The 20,853-nt window shown below is 46.5% G+C and overlaps 1 protein-coding gene across 1 annotated transcript in view; it reads left to right on the top strand.

The window, feature by feature from the left end:
- Positions 1 to 16,118: 16,118 nt before the first annotated feature.
- The window catches only part of LOC112238448 (solute carrier family 45 member 4-like), a 57,690-nt gene continuing 52,955 nt past the window's right edge, over positions 16,119 to 20,853 (top strand). The window contains 2 exon segments of the mRNA XM_042295181.1: positions 16,119 to 16,273; positions 18,330 to 18,451. The gene's annotated coding sequence lies outside the window, so the exon portion shown is untranslated.

Genomic DNA, 20,853 nt, shown 5'->3' with positions numbered 1-20,853 from the left:
CGGAGCTTCGGAGGCATACCCAAGCGCTGAGAGAGCATGGCTCCTATCCCGGCCTCGGACGCGTCCACCTCCACTATGAACGCCAAAGAGGGATCCGGATGGGCCAGCACAGGAGCCGAGGTAAACAGAGCCCTCAGGTGACTAAAAGCCCTGTCCGTCTCAGCTGACCACTGCAAACGCACCGGGCACCCCTTCAGCAGTGAGGTAATGGGAGCCGCTACCTCACCAAAACCCCGGATAAACCTCAGGTAGTAGTTGTCAAAACCTAAGAACTGCTGCACCTCCTTTACCGTGGTGGGAGTCGGCCAATTACGCATGGCTGAAATGCGGTCACTCTCCATCTTCACCCGAGGTGGAAATGCGATACCCTAGGAAGGAGACTGATTGCTGGAAGAACAGGCATTTCTCAGCCTTGACGTACAGGTCATGCTCCAACAGTCAACCAAGCACCCTGCGCACTAGGGACACATGCTCGGCGCGTGGAGTATATCAGAATGTCATCAATATACACCACTACACCCTGCCCGTGCAGGTCCCTGAAAATCTTGTCTAAAAAGGCTTGGAAGACTGATGGCGCATTCATCAACCCGTACGGCATGATGAGGTACTCATAGTGCCCTGAGGTGGTACTGAAAGCCGTCTTCCACTCATCTCCTGTCACGAACCTCGCCGAAGATGGTGCCTCTTCCTGTTCGGGCGGTGATCGGCGGTTGTCGTCGCCGGCTTATTAGCTGCCATCGATTCCCTTTCCGTTTGTTTTTGGTTATTGGGTAATTGGGTACACCTGTTTTGTATTAGGGTTTGTTTGTAGGTTATTTAAGGGCACTAGGCCCGCTGGGTATTTGTGCGGGCTTGTTTCTTGTTACTCTGTGTTGGATGGTGTTATTTGTTCGTGTCTTTATTCTCCGGACTATTTTTGTCCTGTTGTTTGGACTGGTAACTTGTATACTCCCTGTGTGTTGGCGTGACCGTTTTTGTTGCGCCGGTGAATAAATTTGACAAACGACTGAACCCTGCTCTCTGTGCCTGATTCCACCCACCACTCCTAGTTTATCGTAACAGAAGCCCGCACCTCCTCAAAAATGGAGTCAGCAGGAGCAGCGACCACCCCTCTCCCCACTATGGAGGAGCGCGTCCTTCACCACACAGCTGTCCTCCATCGGATCGGTACAGCGATGGACCAGATGATGGAGAGGATGGAACGATGGGAGAGGAGTGGTCTACTGACGTCTACCCCAGCTCCCCCACTGCCGACACCACCTACTCAACCTACGTCGTCCTCTGGGTCCAGCGCACTGCGTCTCTCCCCCCCGAGGGAGTACGATGGAGCGGCGGCTGGGTGCCAGGGATTTTTGCTCCAGCTAGAGCTCTACCTGGCTACCGTGCGCCCGGCTCCCTCGGGTGAGGAGAGTGTGAGCCTCCTCGTCTCCTGTTTAACGGGCAGGGCCCTGGACTGGGCTAACGCGGTCTGGAACAGTCCGGACTCAGCTCGGGACAACTACCTGGAGTTCACCCACCGTTTCCGAGCTGTGTTCGACCACCCACCAGAGGGTAAAGCGGCGGGTGAGCGACTGTTCCACCTCAGACAGGAGATGAGGAGCGAGCAGGACTTCGCGTTGGAGTTCAGGACCCTAGCTGCTGGTGTTGGGTGGAATGACAGGGCCCTGATGGACCATTACCGGTGTAGTCTCCGGGAGGACGTCCGCCGGGAGCTAGCTTGCAGGGACACAACTCTCTCCCTGGATGAACTAATAGACATGTCTATTCGATTGGACAACCTGCTAGCTGCCCACGGGCGTTCAGAAGGGGTCCTGTCAATTACACCTTCCAGCTCTCCCACTCCCACTCCGATGGAGTTGGGAGGAGCTGCATCTAGGGGGACCAGAGGAGGGGGCTCCTCCTGCTCCTATTGTGGACGGAGAGGATACACTTCGGACCGGTGCTGGAGGAGTTCCTCTGGGAGTCGAGATGGTCGGTGGAACACTCCTCGGCCACCCCAGGTGAGTAAGCACCAAACTCACCCAGAGCTCCCTGTTGGTCACATGTTTTTTTTTTTTCCTGCGTTTTTCCCCTCTCTTCAGCATAAGGTGCTAGTCGATTCAGGTGCAGCTGGGAATTTTATGGATCGCGGACTCGCCCGTAAATTGGGTATTCCGTTAGTGCAGATAGACCCACCTGCCCCCGTGCACTCCTTAGATAGCCGACCGTTAGGGTCAGGGCTGGTCAGGGAGGCCACGATTCCGCTGGACATGGTAACGCAGGGGAATCATAGGGAGAAGATCAGTTTCTACCTTATTGATTCACCTAGGTTTCCAGTGGTGTTGGGGGTTCCCTGGCTGGCTATTCACAATCCCCTTATTTCCTGGAAACAGGGGGCTCTTAAGGGGTGGTCAGACGAGTGTTCAGATAGGTGTATAGGAGTTTCCATCGGTGCCACGACGGTGGAGAGTCCAGACCAGGTTTCCACCATGCGCATTCCCCCAGAATATGCCGATTTGGCTATCGCTTTTAGTAAGAAGAAAGCGACCAAATTACCACCCCATCGACGGTGGGATTGCGTGATAAACCTCCAGGAGAACGCTGCACTTCCCCAGAGTCACGTGTACCCACTGTCACAGGAGGAGACGCTGGCTATGGAGACATATGTCACGGAAGCTCTGAGACAGGGGTACATTCGGCCCTCCATGTCACCCGTCTCCTCGAGTTTCTTTTTTGTGAGGAAAAAGGAGGGAGGTCTGCGTCCGTGCATTGATTATCGAGGTCTCAATTCGATCACAGTGGGTTTTAGTTATCCGCTCCCTCTCATCGCTACAGCGGTGGAATCATTCCACGGAGCGCGTTTCTTCACAAAACTGGACCTCAGGAGCGCGTATAATCTGGTGCGTATTCGGGGAGGAGACGAGTGGAAAACAGTGTTTAGTACCACATCAGGCCACTATGAGTACCTCGTCATGCCGTATGGGTTGAAGAATGCTCCAGCCGTCTTCCAATCCTTTGTAGATGAGATTCTCAGGGACTTGCACGGGCAGGGTGTGGTAGTCTATATTGATGACATCTTGATTTATTCTACCACACGCGCCGCGCATGTTTCCCTGGTGCGCAAGGTTCTTGGGCGACTGCTGGAGCATGACCTATACGTCAAGGCTGAGAAATGTGTGTTCTCCAAACCAGCCGTTTCCTTCCTGGGTTATCGCATTTCCAGCTCGGGGATGATGATGGAGTGTGACCGCGTTAACGCCGTGCGTAATTGGCCGACTCCGACCACGGTAAAGGAGGTGCAACGGTTTTTAGGGTTTGCCAATTACTACCGGAGGTTTATCCGGGGTTTTGGCCAAGTAGCGGCGCCCATTACCTCACTGCTGAAGGGGGGACCGGTGCGTCTGCGGTGGTCAGCAGAGGCTGATGGAGCCTTCAACCAGTTGAAGGCACTGTTCACTGGGGCTCCCGTGTTGGCGCATCCGGACCCTTCGTTAGCATCCATAGTGGAGGTGGATGCGTCCGAGGCTGGGGTTGGAGCCGTGCTGTCTCAGCGCTCGGGCACGCCACCGAAGCTCCATCCCTGCGCTTTCTTTTCTAAGAAGCTGGGTCCGGCGGAGCGGAACTATGATGTGGGGGACCGGGAGTTACTAGCTATGGTAAAGGCCCTGAAGGTGTGGAGACACTGGCTAGAGGGGGCTAAACACCCTTTCCTCATCTGGACTGACCACCGTAATCTGGAGTATATTCGAGCAGCGAGGAGACTGAATCTGCGTCAGGCTAGGTGGGGCATGTTCTTTACACGTTTTAGATTTACGATCTCTTATAGACCAAGTTCCCTCAACACTAAGGCCGACGCGCTGTCCCGTCTCTATGACACCGAGGACCGGTCCATCGAACCCACTCCCATCCTTCCAGCCTCTCGGCTGGTGGCCCCAGTGGTATGGGAGGTGGACGTGGACGTGGACATCGAGCGGGCGTTGAGGGTTGAACCTGCGCCTACACAGTGTCCGACTGGTCGAAGGTTACGTACCGCTTGGTGTCCGTGATAAATTGATTCGGTGGGCCCACACACTACCGTCTGCGGGTCATCCGGGGATTGATAGGACAGTGCGGGGTCTTAGGGGGAAATACTGGTGGCCCACCTTAGCTAGGGATGTGAGGCTCTATGTCTCTTCCTGTTCGGTATGCGCCCAGAGTAAGGCTCCTAGGCACCTTCCTAGAGGGAAGTTACAGCCCCTCCCGGTTCCACAACGGCCATGGTCCCATCTCTCGGTAGATTTCCTTACTGATCTTCCCCCATCTCAGGGGAACACTACCGTTCTGTTCGTTGTGGATCGGTTCTCTAAGTCCTGCCGTCTCCTCCCATTGCCTGGAGGATATCGTCTCCGATCGGGGTCCCCAGTTCACGTCCCGGGTTTGGAAGGCGTTTATGGAGCGTCTGGGGATCTCGGTCAACCTTACCTCTGGTTATCACCCCGAAAGTAATGGGCAGGTGGAGAGAGTAAACCAGGAGGTGGGTAGATTTCTGAGGTCGTATTGCCAGGACCGGCCAGGAGAATGGGCAAGGTACGTCCGTGGGCAGAGTTGGCCCAGAACTCTCTTCGGCATTCGTCCACGAATATGTCGCCATTCGAATGCGTACTGGGCTACCAGCCGGTCCTGGGTCCATGGCATCAGAGTCAGACCGAGGCTCATGCGGTGGAGGAGTGGGTACAGCGCTCTAGAGAGACCTAGAGTCCAGGATTCTCTCAGGCAGGCCAGTGAACGGCAGAAGAGAGACGCTGACCGCCACCGCAGTGAGGCCCCGGTGTTCGCACCAGGGGACAGGGTCTGGCTCTCGACCCAAAACCTGCCCCTCCGCCTGCCCTGCCGGAAGCTGGGGCCGCAGTGTGTGGGGCCATTTAAAGTCCTGAGGAGGATAAACGAGGTGTGTTATAGATTGCAACTTCCCTCTTATTATCGCATTAACCCCTCGTTTCATGTGTCTCTCCTCAGGCCGGTGGTAGCTGGTGGTAGCTGGTCCCCTACAAGACAGTGAGGTACCGGAGGTCCCTCCACCCCCTCTGGACATCGAGGGGTCCCTGGCATACACAGTACGAGCTATTCTGGACTCGAGACGCCGGGTGAGGGGCCTGCAGTACCTCGTGGACTGGGAGGGGTACGGTCCGGAGGAGAGGTGCTGGGTACCGGGGAGGGACATTTTAGATCCTTCCCTCTTGAGGGATTTCCACCGCTTCCACCCTGAACGCCCCGTGCCTCATCCTCCGGGTCGTCCTCGAGGCCGGGGTCGGCCGCTGCGGGAGCCGCGCGTCAGGGGGGGGTACTGTCACGAACCTCGCCGAAGATGGTGCCTCTTCCTGTTCGGCGGTGCTCAGCGGTCGTCGTTGCCGGCCTATAAGCTGCCATCGATTCCCTTTCCGTTTGTTTTTGGTTATTGGGTAATTGGGCACACCTGTTTTGTATTAGGGTTTGTTTGTAGGTTATTTAAGGGCACTAGGCCCGCTGGGTATTTGTGCGGGCTTGTTTCTTGTTACCCTGTGTTGGATGGTGTTATTTGTTCGTGTCTTTATTCTCCGGACTATTTTTGTCCTGTTGTTGGGACTGGTAACTTGTATACGCCCTGTGTGTTGGCGTGACCGTTTTTGTTGCGCAGGTGAATAAATTTGACAAACGACTGAACCCTGCTCTCTGCGCCTGATTCCACCCACCACTCCTAGTTTATCGTAACATCTCCCTCCCGAATACGCACCAGGTTGTAAGCGCTCCTGAGATCTAGTGCATTGACTCTATCGCTGTGTCTATGAGCGGTAGCGTCTAACTATACCTCACAGTGATCTGGTTCAGACCCGATAGTCAATACACGGGCGCGGACCTCTCTACTTCTTCTTCACAAAAAAGAAACTTGAGGAGGCGGGTAAAGTGGAGGACCGAATGTACCCCTGACGCAGGGATTCGGAGACATATGTTTCCATAGCGTCCGTCTCCGCCTGTGAGAGGGGATACACGTGAGCCTTGGGAAGTGCAGCATCTACTAGGAGATTTATTGCACAATCGCCCAGTCAATGAGGTGGTAATTGAGTCGCTTTCTTTTTGGAGAATGCGAGAGCCAAATCGGCATATTCAGGGGGAATGAGCACGATGGAGACCTGGTCTGGACTTTCCACCGTAGTAGCACCAATGAAAACCCCTAAACACCTCCCCGAGCACTCTTGCGACTGTAACAGTATAACTTTAGACCGTCCCCTCGCTCATACCCGGGCGCGAACCAGGGACCCTCTGCACACATCAACAACAGTCACCCACGAAGCATCGTTACCCATCGCTCCACAAAAGCCGCGGCCCTTGCAGAGCAAGGGGAACTACTACTTCAAGGTCTTAGAGCAAGTGACGTCACCGATTGAAACGCTATTTAGCGCGCACCACCGCTAACTAAGCTAGCCATTTCACATCCGTTACACGACCACCCCGCCATGAAACAGTGGGGTTATAACAAACTAACCAGGGTAGGCCTAGCACCACGGGAAACGCAGGAGAGTAAATAAGGAAGAGACTAATACTCTCCTTGTGACCCCCCTGTGTCACCATGCCCAGAGGAGCGGTGGCCTCCCAAATCAACCCTGACCCTAATGGTCAACTATCTAAGGCATGAACGGGGAAGGGCACAGCCACGGGAACAATAGGGATCCCTAAACTATGGGCGAACGATTTATCTATAAAACTCCCAGCCGCGCCTTAATCGACAAGCGCCTTGGGCTGGGAATGCGGGGAAAACTCAGAGGGTGGTAGGTATCTGTGACATTCAGATGAATATCGGTATTCCGATATGTGAAATCCTTAGATTAGGGCCAAATTGAATTATTTCAATATGAACTGTAACTCAGTAAAAACGTTTTAGTTGTTGCATGTTGTGTGAATGTTTTTGTCCAGTGTCGATCTGAAAGGTTATGAAATGAAATTAAGCTGAATAATTATTGATGAGACCTGGCCAGGGTTTGAACATCAGGAATAAGATACCCTAATAGAAAATGACTCAAGTAAAAGTGAAAATCACCCAGTAGAGTACTACTGAAGTAAAAGTCTAAAAGCATTTGGTTTTAAATATACTTAAGTATCAAAAGTAAGTGTACTGCGAAAATATACTTAAGTATCAGAGGTAAAAGTATAAATAATTTCAAATTCCTTACATTAAGCAAACCAGACAACACCATTTTTTAAATTTTGTATTTACAGATAGCCTGGGGTATGCTCCAACACTCAGATATAATTTACAAACAAAGCATGTACAGTGGGGAGAACAAGTATTTGATACACTTCCGATTTTGCAGGTTTTCCTACTTACAAAGCATGTAGAGGTCTGTAATTTTTATCATAGGTACACTTCAACTGTGAGAGACGGAATCTAAAACAAAAATCCAGAAAATCACATTGTAGGATTTTTAAGTAATTAATTTGCATTTTATTGCATGACATAAGTATTTGACCACCTACCAACCAGTAAGAATTCCGGCTCTCACAGACCTGTTAGTTTTTCTTTAAGAAGCCCTCCTGTTCTCCACTCATGACTTGTATTAACTGCACCTGTTTGAACTCGTTACCTGTATAAAAGACACCTGTCAACACACTCAATCAAACAGCCTCCAACCTCTCCACAATGGCCAAGACCAGAGAGCTGTGTAAGGACATCAGGGCTAAATTGTAGACCTGCACAAGGTTGGGATGGCCTACTGGACAATAGGCAAGCAGCTTGGTGAGAAGGCAACAACTGTTGGCGCAATTATTAGAAAATTGAAGTTCAAGATGACGGTCAATCAGCCTCGGTCTGGGGCTCCATGCAAGATCTCACCTCGTGGGGCATCAATGATCATGAAGAAGGTGAGGGATCAGCCCAGAACTACACGGCAGGACCTGGTTAATGACCTGAAGAGAGCTGGGACCACAGTCTTAAAGACAACCATTAGTAACACACTACGCCGTCATGGATTAAAATCCTGCAGCGCACGCAAGGTCCCAGTGCTCAAGCCAACGCATGTCCAGGCCCGTCTGAAGTTTGCCAATGACCATCAGGATGATCCAGAGGAGGAATGAGAGAAGGTCATGTGGTCTGATGAGACAAAAATAGAGCTTTTTAGTCTAAACTCCACTCGCCGTGTTTGGAGGAAGAAGAAGGATGAGTACAACCCCAAGAACACCATCCCAACCATGAAGCATGGAGGTGGAAACATCATTCTTTGGGGATGCTTTACTGCAAAGGGGACAGGACGACTGCACCGTATTGAGGGGAGGATGGATGAGGCCATGTATCGCGAGATCTTGGCCAACAACCTCCTTCCCTCAGTAAGAGCATTGAAGATGAGTTGTGGCTGGCTCTTCCAGAATGACAACGAATATGTTCCGGGATTCATCCAATGGCATTGAGGAGTATACCACATCAGTCACCGGCTTCATCAGTAAGTGCATCAACAACGTTGTCCCCACAGTGACCGTACGTACATATCCCAACCAGAGGCCATGGATTACAGGCAACGTCCGCACCGAGCTAAATGCTAGAGCTGCTGCTTTCAAGGAACGGGACACTAATCCGGACTCTTATAAGAAATCCCGCTATGCCCACAAATGAACCATCAAACAAGCAAAGCGTCAACACAGGACTAAGATTGAATCCTACTACACCGGCTCTGATGCTCGTTGGATGTGGCAGGGATTAAAAACTATTACGGACTACAAAGGGAAACCCAGCCGTGAGCTTCCCAGTAACGCAAGCCTACCAGATGAGCTAAATTAATGTTATGCTTGGTTCGAGGCAAGCAACACTGAAGCATGCATGAAAGCACCAGCCTTTCAGGACAACTGTGTGAACACGCTCTCCGCAGCTGATGTGAGCAAGATCTTTAAACAGGTCAACATTCACAAGGCCGCGGGGCCAGACAGATTACCAGGACATGTACTCAGAGCTGACCAACTGGCAAGTGTCTTTACTGACATTTTCAACCGCCCAAGACTGTAATAACTTCATGTTTCAAGCAGACCACCATAGTCCCTGTGCCCAAGAAATCAAAGGTAACCTGCCTAAATGACTACCGCCCCATAGCACTCACGCCGGTAGCCATGAAGTGTTTTGAAAGGCTGGTCATGGCTCACATCAACACCATTATCCCGGAAACCCTAGACCCACTCCAATTCGCGTACCGTCCTGGCAGATCCACAGATGACACAATCTCAATCACACTCCACACTGTCCTTTTCCATCTGAACAAAAGGAACACCTAAGTGAGAATGCTGTTCATTGACTACAGCTCAGCATTCAAGACACCATAGTGCCCACAAAGCTCATCACTAAGCTAAGCATCTTAGGCATCTAAGCATCTTAGCATCTTTCTGCAACTGGATCCTGGACTTCGTGACAGGCCGCCCCCAGGTGGTAAGTGTAGGCAACAACACATCTGCCATGCTGATCCTCAACACGGGGGCCCCTCAGGGGTGCGTGCTTTGGCCCCTCCTGCCCTCCTGTACTCCCTGTTTACCCATGACTGGGCACACATGGTATGGCAACTGCTCGGCATCCGACCGTAAGACAGTGCAGAGGGTTGTGTCTACGGCCCAGTACATCACAGGGGCCAAGCTTCCTGCCACCCAGGACCTATATACTAGAAGGTGTCAGAGGAAGGCCCAAAAAATTGTCAAAGACTCCAGTCACCCAAGTCATAGACTGTTCTCTCTGCTAACGCACGGCAAGCGGTACCGGAGCGCCAAGTCTAGGACCAAAAGGCTCCTTAACAGCTTCTACCCCCAAGTCATAAGACTGCTGAACAATTAATTAAATGGCCACCCAGACTATTTGCATTGACCCCCCCTTTGTTTTGTACACTGCTGCTACTTGCTGTTTATTATCTATGCATAGTCACTTCACCCCTACCTACATTTACAAATTACCTTGACTAACCTGTACCTCCGCACACTGACTCAGTACCGGTACCCGCTGTTTATAGCCTCGTTATTGCTATTTTATTGTTCTTTATTGTTCTTTATTTAAAAAAATGTTTTACTGTTTTTTTCTTGACCAAATATTTTCTTAACTATATTTTCTTAAAACTGCATTGTTGGTTAAGGGCTTGTAAGTAAGCATTTCACGGTAAGGTCTACTACACCTGTTGTATTTTCGGCTCATGTGACAAAAAGAATGTATTTGATTTGATTTGAACTCCATAGACTTTATTAGGTAATTTAGAAACTGGGAAAACTGAGACACTGTGGGTGTGGGCACACACCAATAAGAGTGTTGAATTTGCCATCATGTTGAAAGCGCCTGCATGCTGGCCGCTCGTATGAACATTAATTGTGCCACAGAGTCATTACTTAAGAACTACAGAAGTATCAAGTAAATGAATTGCTATTTGCTTGTGAAAATGTGATGGAATGCATTTGTTCAATTGTTACAATTTTTGATGGTGGCCTATTTTAAAAAAAAGAGTGTTGCCAAATGGAGTTTGGCTTTAAAGCTCCACACACCAAGACGGCTTGTCAACTTCAACTCTGGTTTTGCAAGCAGATGGAATGCGGTCTTCAGTAACAGTCACTGCTGTGGGGATTCTACCACTCTCTCTTATTACCAAACGTTTGTTTCCTCATAGCTCTCATAGCTCTTTAACTATTTCTAACTTGCATGGATTTTTTTGTTTAACTTATTTGTGAACGGTGTCTCCGTTGGTAAAAAAAAAATCATCATGTGTGAGCAGGGCAATACAGACCTTCTGACAGGCAGGTGGTCAAAGTGAAAAAAGAACCCCCCCCATTTTTTTTTATAACTGCAACACATTTTTGGTCTTAAATTCCTTCCCATTCATAATTCTCTACTGTACATAAATATATTTTGTTGCATTTATTTTCTACAAAAACACACTCATTCAACTGTTAACAAGAGCCAGCTAACCTACTGCTCACAAAGAGGACAAAGAGGTGATAGGCTATCAGCTGATTATAGTGAATGTACTGTATGCTATTGAAACAAACTAGTCTTTTACCTGCGGTTGAAGTTTATTCTGATACTGACATCTGCCTCTTAGGCCTACAAATGAACAGCCGAATTGAACCCATTCATGTCCCTGAACTCTTTTAATATAATTAAGTATCAAAAGTAAACTTAATTGCTCATATAAACTTAAGTATCAAAGTAAAAGTATAAATCATTAAATTATATATAAAATAATGATAATAATTTACAGATAGCCAGGGGGACTCCAAAACTCAGACATAAGTATACAAACAAAACATTTGTGTTTAGTGAGTGTACCAGATCAGAGGCAGTAGAGATGACCAGGGATGTTCTCTTGATAAGTGTGTGAATTACACCATTTTCCTGTCCTGCTAAGCATTCAAATGTAACAAGTACTTTTGGGTGTCAGGAAAAATGTATGGAGTAACAAGTACATTATTTTCTTTAGGAATGTAGTGAAAAAAATATATAAATAATAAAGTACAGATACCCCCCAAAAGCTACTTAAGTAGTACTTTACATTTTTTTTAAACTTAAGTACTTTACACCACTGCTCTGGTGTCACTTTGATCACCATTAGCTTAACATACATGACTTATGTAAGGTGCTTTTCTATCATTTGTATTTATAGACCCGAATTAACTGCACAGTCCAGTCCAGCAGAGAGAGGTAGAGGGGGGACAGAGAGAGAAAGAGTGAGAGAGACAGAAAAAAGATAGACAGACAGAAAAACAGAAAGAAAGACTGAGATAGAGAAACAAAGAAAGAGAGAGAAACAGAGAGAGAAAGAGAAAAACAAAGAGAGAGAAACAGAGAGAGAGAGAGAGAAAAACAGAGAGAGAGAAACAGAGCGAGAGAGAGAAAAACAGAGAGAGAGAAACAGAGAGAGAGAGAGAAAAACAGAGAGAGAAAAACAGAGAGAGAGAAACAGAGAGAGAAGAGAGAAAAACAGAGAGAGAGAGAAAAACAGAGAGAGAGGAACAGAGAGAGAGAGAGAAAAACAGAGAGAGAGAAACAGAGAGAGAGAGAAAAACAGAGAGAGAGGAACAGAGAGAGTGTCCTGTTTGGCCCTTGTGTTCTCAAAGGCAGCTATATTGTTCCGCCGGGTGTGAAAGTGACTAAGGAGACATGGACACGGGAGATAATCGTCTACTTGACAGAGAGGAACAATAGGAGGTCAAACCAGGGTCCCCAGGAGCACTGTGGCCTCTCAGAGTTAAGTTTATGAACACAGCGTCTTCCTGTCCTCACACTCGCTGGAGTGTGTGTCTCAAATCAAATTGTATTTGTGCGCGTGTGTGTGTGAGTGTGTGCGTGTTTCCTGTCCTCACACTCACTGGTGTGTATCAAATCAAATTGTATTTGTGCGTGTGTGTGCGTGTGTGTCTGTGCTCTTGCGCGTGTGTTCGCGTGCATACGTGCGTGTGTGTGACTGGGTCCCAGACACTGCTGTTAGGAGGTGTTTGGCTCCCAGTGACCTTCCATGAGCTTTATTCTACTGTCCCATCCATCATCTCTTTACTACAGTATACTGTACCATACATAGAGGACTGAGGAAATGAACCATGTGGAAACAGTTACTTACACATATGTATACAATAAAAACACAGACCTACTGTAGAAGTGTAGTGGGTAGAACTTTCTTTAGAAGCTGCCGTTATGCAGGGTATTTTACCTCTTGGATAGAATGAAGAACCTCTGACTTACTATGTCATTGTTATAACCATTCTTATACACATTTAAAAAAATGTTAACCCACTGTTTTTCCCACCACTTATGGATGAGGAAAAATTAACCCACAACTTGCATGTGTGTAACCCTGACTTTCAGACTTTTCCGTCAGGCAGCGATCGACCGTGTGATCATGTTGTGCTTTAGCTACTGTTAAGCAGGAAGTCTTTTGTGAGATTTCCCACTGTTTTGTTATTCTTCTGTGTATATTACACCAGGAAACTCATACCCGGTGACTTTGACTCGTTTTTTCTTCTAGTTTCCCCCTGTCCTGTTCACACAAAACATTATCTTCCCGTTCCCAACCTAGATCCCTATAACTCCGCTTACATCACAGAGGTGTAGACGCTAAAAGCCGCTTACATCACAGAGGTGTAGCCGCTAGCCAGTACTGCTTACATCACAGAGGTGTAGCCGCTAGCCAGTACTGCTTACATCACAGAGGTGTAGCCGCTAGCCAGTACTGCTTACATCACAGAGGTGTAGCCACTAGCCAGTACTGCTTACATCACAGAGGTGTAGCCGCTAGCCAGTACTGCTTACATCACAGAGGTGTAGCCGCTAGCCAGTACTGCTTACATCACAGAGGTGTAGACGCTAGCCAGTACTGCTTACATCACAGAGGTGTAGCCAGTACTGCTAGCCAGTACTGCTTACATCACAGAGGTGTAGCCGCACAGAGGTAGCCAGTACTGCTTACATCACAGAGGTGTAGCCGCTAGCCAGTACTGCTTACATCACAGAGGTGTAGCCGCTAGCCAGTACTGCTTACATCACAGAGGTGTAGCCGCTAGCCAGTACTGCTTACATCACAGAGGTGTAGCCGCTAGCCAGTACTGCTTACATCACAGAGGTGTAGCCGCTAGCCAGTACTGCTTACATCACAGAGGTGTAGCCGCTAGCCAGTACTGCTTACATCACAGAGGTGTAGCCGCTAGCCAGTACTGCTTACATCACAGAGGTGTAGCCGCTAGCCAGTACTGCTTACATCACAGAGGTCTGCTTACATCACAGCTAGCCAGTACTGCTTACATCACAGAGGTGTAGCCGCTAGCCAGTACTGCTTACATCACAGAGGTGTAGCCGCTAGCCAGTACTGCTTACATCACAGAGGTGTAGACGCTAGCCAGTACTGCTTACATCACAGAGGTGTAGCCGCTAACCAGTACTGCTTACATCACAGAGGTGTAGCCGCTAGCCAGTACTGCTTACATCACAGAGGTGTAGACGCTAGCCAGTACTGCTTACATCACAGAGGTGTAGCCGCTAACCAGTACTGCTTACATCACAGAGGTGTAGCCGCTAGCCAGTACTGCTTACATCACAGAGGTGTAGCCGCTAACCAGTACTGCTTAATTTCTCCCCATCCACCTCATCTTCACACCTGGAGTATAAGGCCTCAACAAGTCCACGTCATACCATTTGATTATCATTATTTCTCAGCAGAGGTGTAGCCGCTAATTACTTTACATCACAGAGGTTGATTTTACATCACAGATTGAATTTCACACTGGTCTAGACCATCTCCATCACAGAGGTCGTCTTACCCCTTACATCACAGAGGTGTGTAAGACTGCTTATCACAGGTAGGAGCCAGTACTGACAAGACTATGGTAGGACTGCTTATCACAGGTAGGACTACGGCAGGACATACAGAGGACTATGGTAGGACTATGGCAGGACTATCACAGGTAGGACCAGTACTGGAGGTAGACCAGTACTGGTAGGACTATGGCAGGACTATCACAGGTGTAGGACTATCACAGGCAGGACTATGGTAGGACTATGGCAGGACCAGTACTGCTTACAGGGCTATGGTTACAGACCTATGGCAGGACTATGGTAGGACTATAGCAGGACTATGGCAGGACTATGGTAGAACAATGGCAGGACTATGGTAGGACTATGGCAGGACTACGGCAGGACTATGGGAGACCTATGGCAGGACTATGGCAGGACTATTGCAGGACTATGGTAGACCTATGGCAGGACTATGGTAGACCTATGGCAGGACTATGGCAGGACTATTGCAGGACTATGGTAGACCTATGGTAGACCTATGGCAGGACTATGGTAGACCTATGGCAGGACTATGGTAGGACTATGGCAGGACTATGGCAGGACTACAGGACTACGGCAGGACTATGGTAGGACCATGGCAGGACTATACTATGGTAGGACCATGGCTGGACTATGGTAGGACTATACTAAGGTAGGACCATGGCTGGACTATGGTAGAACTATGGCAGGACTATGGTAGGACTATGGCAGGTCTATGGTAGGACTAGGATAGGACTATGGTAGGACTATACTATGGCAGGACTATACTATGGTAGGACCATGGCTGGACTATGGTAGGACTATGGTAGGTCCTTCACCCCAAGACAGGAGTAAATAAATAATTTACAGTATATATGTATATATATATATATATATATATATAGTACAAATGATTTAGAGTCCAGTGGAGCCCAGTGGATAACACATTAAAGTATTTTGCAATGCAATTCCATCATTAGGCCTTTGTGTCAGTAGCACACTATTATAACAACTAATTGCCTACTTTATGTTTGTGCCAATAGAAAAAATACACGCCAGAATATCAGGACTCAGGATAAGACCAGATGCAGACTGTTTGAATCACAGATGCTTATTAACAAAACAGCGTGCAGGCAAACGACAGGTCAAGGGCAGGAAGAGGTCAGGAATCCAGGGCAGAGGTCAGTAACGTACAGAACGGCAGGCAGGCTCAGGGTCAGGGCAGGCAGAGGTCAGTAATCCAGGGCAGTGTCAGAAAGGTACAGAAAGGCAAGCAAGCTCAGGGTCAGGGCAGGCAGAATGGTCAAAGAACTAGAAAACATGGACTAGAGAGAGTACGGGGAGGGAAAACACGGTGTTATGCTTGACGAGACAAGACGAACTGGCAACAGACAAACAGAAAACACAGGTATAAATACCCAGGGGATAATGGGGGAGAATGGGCGACACCTGGATGTTGGTGAAGACAAGCACAAGACAGGTGAAATAGATCAGGGTGTCACAGCCTCCCTCTGCAGGGGAGAGTACTATTTATCCTTCACAGTATGCATGAGGTGCCTACTGCTATACTCTGGATGAGGAGAAATTCAATGCCTGGATAATAGATCATCCTTTTATGCAGTGTTTTGTTGTTGTTGCTTTACCTGGTAACGTTTTTCAGATAATAACAAATTAATAACTGTTTAATAACAAAGTTATAGTATTTAGTGTCAATGCAGAGGTTCATCTATTCAAGTAACATGAGATTGTGTGAGATTATGCAGGAGGTTCTCTGGACACGCCCACTAGGCTTTAATTTTTCGCAGTTTAAATCGAAAACCACTCCCCTTTATGCAAATCACTCACCTCCGTCAGCGGAAGCTGGCTGTATACTTATATCCGACAGATATTCCTTTAAAGGCAAATTAAAGCTGTGGGTTGACTGACTGCTAGACGTCCCAGAGGATCCAGTCGATGCACCAAAATACCTTCCGAGGGGACGTAAAAACACTATCGCAACAGTTACGAACGAAGAAAAGAGATAACGATAACTGGGTAAGCATAATGCATGTTTTAACAGATTACATTATTATTATTATTATTAATGACCAACTATCGTTACCAAGCATCGCAGGTTACTTGCTGCAGCAAAAGGTTTCGCTCGACGGTTACAGTAGCAATGCGATACGTTATACTTGTGTGACAAGCAGCATCGAAATGTTCCGTGGTAGACTATAATAAACGCGTTTCTCTATATGTGTTTTACACTGTACTAGAATGAACGAACTGACAACCTCAAGTTTGTTGATAACGTCGAATACACAGCGGGCTTAATTAGATAATCATTTGGAGTGCTCGTGCAGCTGTCTACGATGGATGCGGTTGACCGTGGCCAGAGTAGACGGACGGTGGCATTACGTTAATTGGCCAGTTGTTAATTACAAATTGTCACGTTAACCTTTTCATATAATACAATAACAAGGTTCATATAACCATTTACGTTATAACGTTAATTATTTCAAAAGCACTCTACAATATATTCCACGCGAGCCAGCTACTATTTTCTACCGTGTCATCCCGTTCAACTACTGTAGTTAACGTTACTGTACAGGTGCGCGTGCGCCTGTAAAAAGTAGCCTATATGTTTTGCGTTTTTGTTTTCACAGAATAACATTGTTATGCATTACTAAGATAAATATAAATTTACAAGATTTTTTGCCATGTCATAACATTAATTTAAAAAATGCATTACATTTGTTTTGTTGCCTCGCGTCATTTTGTACCTACTACGATCGCAGCACAGACATGGCTAACTAAATAAGTAAAAGCCCACGCTCAATCCTGTACAATTGCTTTATTGTGAAATTGCAATCAACAGTAGTCTCCAAATTAGCAATATGCATGTGTAAGGTGATTATGACGCAAAGCACATTCTTAAATAGCATATTTCATTCTGTCAAATAGGCCAGTTAATTATACAGTAAAAGCAACCAAGTTTGTTGACCAGTTTTTCAAAATACATTTGTACCTCTAGCTTTTACTCTTCAGCATAGTACAGTACAAATGATACACCTGTAGTATTCTAATTTACAGCAGTACAATCGGAAAGAGTGTAGAAGTAGTGGTGGAATATAGTGTGCTAATTGAGAGGTCTAGCTTTTGATACCCTCAGCGACAATGTCACATACCTCACTCTGAGTGTGTTTGAGCTGGGTAAACAAACCAAGCAGCCCACGGTCAGCTCAGCTCTTTACCTGAAAAGTTACCCATCCCATACTTGAGAATACCTTCCCCCCATAATAGCCTAGTTGCATCACAGTTCGTTCTGAGCATACAGATAAAACTAACAGGTAGGGGCACCTTGCATTGTTATCATCATAGAATATCTATCATTATAGAATATCTATCATTATAGAATATCCTATCATTATAGACTATCATTATAGAATAGACTATCATTATAGAATAGACTATCATTATAGAATATCATTATAGAATAGACTATCATTATAGAATAGACTATCATTATAGAATATCATTATAGAATAGACTATCATTATAGAATAGAATATCATTATAGAATATCATTATAGAATATCATTATAGAATAGACTATCATTATAGTCTATTCTATAATGATAGATATTTTATAATTATAAAATATCTCATTATAGAATAGACTATCATTATAAAATATCTATCATTATAGAATAGACTATCTAGCCTATAGAGCATATGTATCACTAAACTTCAAGGCAAGGAGAGAACAACAAATTGACATGGATGATTGTGGATGTCTTGTTGTTTGGCATTACTCTAACAAGTACTTGACATCTGCTCTATGTACTTGCATCGTGTGAGTATATTTACTGCAATGTTCAGGTTCATGTCAGGGAAGTAGTGTGTTGTGTGGAGGACATTGAAATCAGATGTAAATCGCCCTTTGCTGTTTTGCGCTGAGATGCAAAACAGAAGGGTAGAGAGAGCCTGCGGTAGGTATTCTCTTCTGCTGATTACCCAAGTGCCTCGAGGGTGGCGATGCACTGGGTACTTCTTTTCTTTCCAGAAAAGTGTGCTAACCTAACCACGATGCTTTGTTTGTCTTTCGCAGGTGCCAAGAAGACCACTCCTCCTCTTTTCCAAGAGGACTAGGAGTACTCCGTCTTAGGAACCACTGCTGTTGCAGGCAGTCGTCTGCAGAGGTTACTGTATGAAGCTTTTAAGGCCTTTTTGGTGAGTCTGTCTGGGTGTTTTTTTTATAGCTCATTCGTTTTTAGACTATTCAGGTTAGATAACAGATCTAGATCATGTAGACAGACACACACACACACACACACACACATATATACACAGACATAGACACACAGACATACACATATATATATATATATATACACACACGCATACATACACACACATACATACACACACATACATACACACAAACCCATAAACACCCTCTCACACACTCTCCTGACCTGGAACTGTAGTGATGTGGGGTGTGCCGGTCCGGTCTGGTTTCAGCTCGACCGTCATGAAGTGAAACCTTTACTTCCCATTAATGCTATTGATTTCTAAACACTCCTGCTGACTCAGCAGGCGGCACCGCTGAAAAGAGATGGCACGAGCCAGGCAACCACAGACCCTTGTTCTTGATTCGTTGCAGACTTTCTATGTTGCGTCACCACCCCTGAATAAAGCCTCAACGACACATGACAGAAAGGTTACTGTCGGAGCTTCAGCTACTAAAGTGGAAGTGTTCTGCCACAACCCCAGAAGTCACTGGACTGCACCCTCACACAACTTGTCCCTCCAGCACTTTGTGTTCCTCATTGCAGCTTAAAACAGCTGATTAAACCTTTCTGTCTGACTGCTCGATGTGGAGGCAGGAGAAATCCTCTTAAACAGGCGAAGAAAGTCTCTTTAAAAACAATGATACGTTTAGGCTTATCTTATCTGTTCTGATCTCATCTCATCTCATCTCATCGGATCTCATCTGATCTCATCTCATCTGATCTCATCTCATCTCATCTCTTCTTATCTTTGGTTGTATGCTTCTGACAAGGTCTAATTATTTTCATTTTAAATGGACAGTGAGTTTAGAAATGGTATCCCTAATCTTAGGCCTATAGTTAGATTTTTTTTGCTTAACTTGTTGTTGTGGGAGACATTGGATATTAGGGCATATAATATCCACTGTAATGTAACAAAATGTGGATAAAGGGAAGGGGTCTGAATACTTTCCCGAATGCACTGTAAATCAGGCTAAAATAGTTTGTTGTTTGTCTGTGTTTACTTGTTGATGTCACAGTGACTGCTGATGGAGAGCAGACCTGACTCCGGCCACGCGGACACATTGTCGTAGTTCTAAATCAACATCAGGTCACATGCATTCAGCATGATGCTACTGAGGTTTAATAATAGCCCTGGTTCTAATGTAGAGGTCAGATACACACTGCTCCTGTCCTGTTTGCAAAGTGTCTTCATTCTCCACCTTAGTCTATTATAGTTATCATCCTATACTGAACAAAATTATAAACGCAACATGTAAAGTGTTGAAATTAAAGATCCAAGATTAAATATTCCATATGCACAAAAAGCTTATTTCTCTCAAATTTTGAGCACAAATGTGTTTACATCCCTGTTAGTGAGCATTTCTCCTTTGCCAAGATAATCCATCCACCTGACAGGTGTGGCATATCAAGAAGCTGATTAAACATGATCCTTACACAGGTGCACCTTGTGCTGGGGACAATAAAAGGCCAGTCTAAAATGTGCAGTTTTGTCACACAACACAATGCCACAGATGTCTCAAGTTTTGAGGGAGTGTGCAATTGGCATGTTGACTGCAGGAATGTCCACCAGAGTTGCTGCCAGAGAATTGAATGTTTATTTCTCTACCATAAGCTGTTTTAGAGAATTTGGCAGTACATCCAACCGGCTTCGCAGCGGTAGACCACGTGTATGGCTTTGTGTGGCCGAGCGTTTTGCTGATAATGTTTTGAACAGAGTGTCCTATGGGGACGGTGGGGTTATGGTATGGGCAGGCATAAGCTGACAACGAACACAATTGCATTTTATCAATTAAAATTTGAATGCACGGAAGTACTGTGACGAGATCCTGAGAAATAGATGTTTTATATAGTGTAGTCTGGGCTCCCGAGTGGCACAGCGGTCTAACGCTGGAGGAAATGATGAACAGGAGAAGCAGGTGAGTGATGGCTGAAAGGGGATGCAGCTGGCTGATTACAGCTGCCACACGTGGGCATTATTGGACCGGTCATACAATAGAATAGTTGCTGTTGCTTAAATTTTTTTGAATTGACATTCTAAACATTTTATAACAGGCACCAGCGGGTTCTTTAGGATCGGTAGGTTAGTATTGTTTTCATATGGTAGTATCATATGAAATGGTACTACGGTATTCTAAAATGTTGGTATCATAAGTACAGTATCATGATGTTTTGGTACCGTGATATTACCGTGGTACCGGTATGCCCTGCAACACTACTTAGGATGGACTCTTGGGCTAGTGGCTGGACCCTCTCTCACTCCACTCACTGTCTTTCTCTCTCTCTCTCTCTCCCTCCACTCGCTCTCTCTCTCTCTCTCTCTCTCTCTCTCTCTCTCTCCCT

The sequence above is a fragment of the Oncorhynchus tshawytscha genome, linkage group LG13 (assembly GCF_018296145.1).
Source record: "Oncorhynchus tshawytscha isolate Ot180627B linkage group LG13, Otsh_v2.0, whole genome shotgun sequence".
In the NCBI taxonomy this organism is placed as follows: domain Eukaryota; kingdom Metazoa; phylum Chordata; class Actinopteri; order Salmoniformes; family Salmonidae; genus Oncorhynchus; species Oncorhynchus tshawytscha.
Note: the sequence above shows the minus strand (reverse complement) of the source record. Positions and strands in the feature narration are given on the sequence as shown.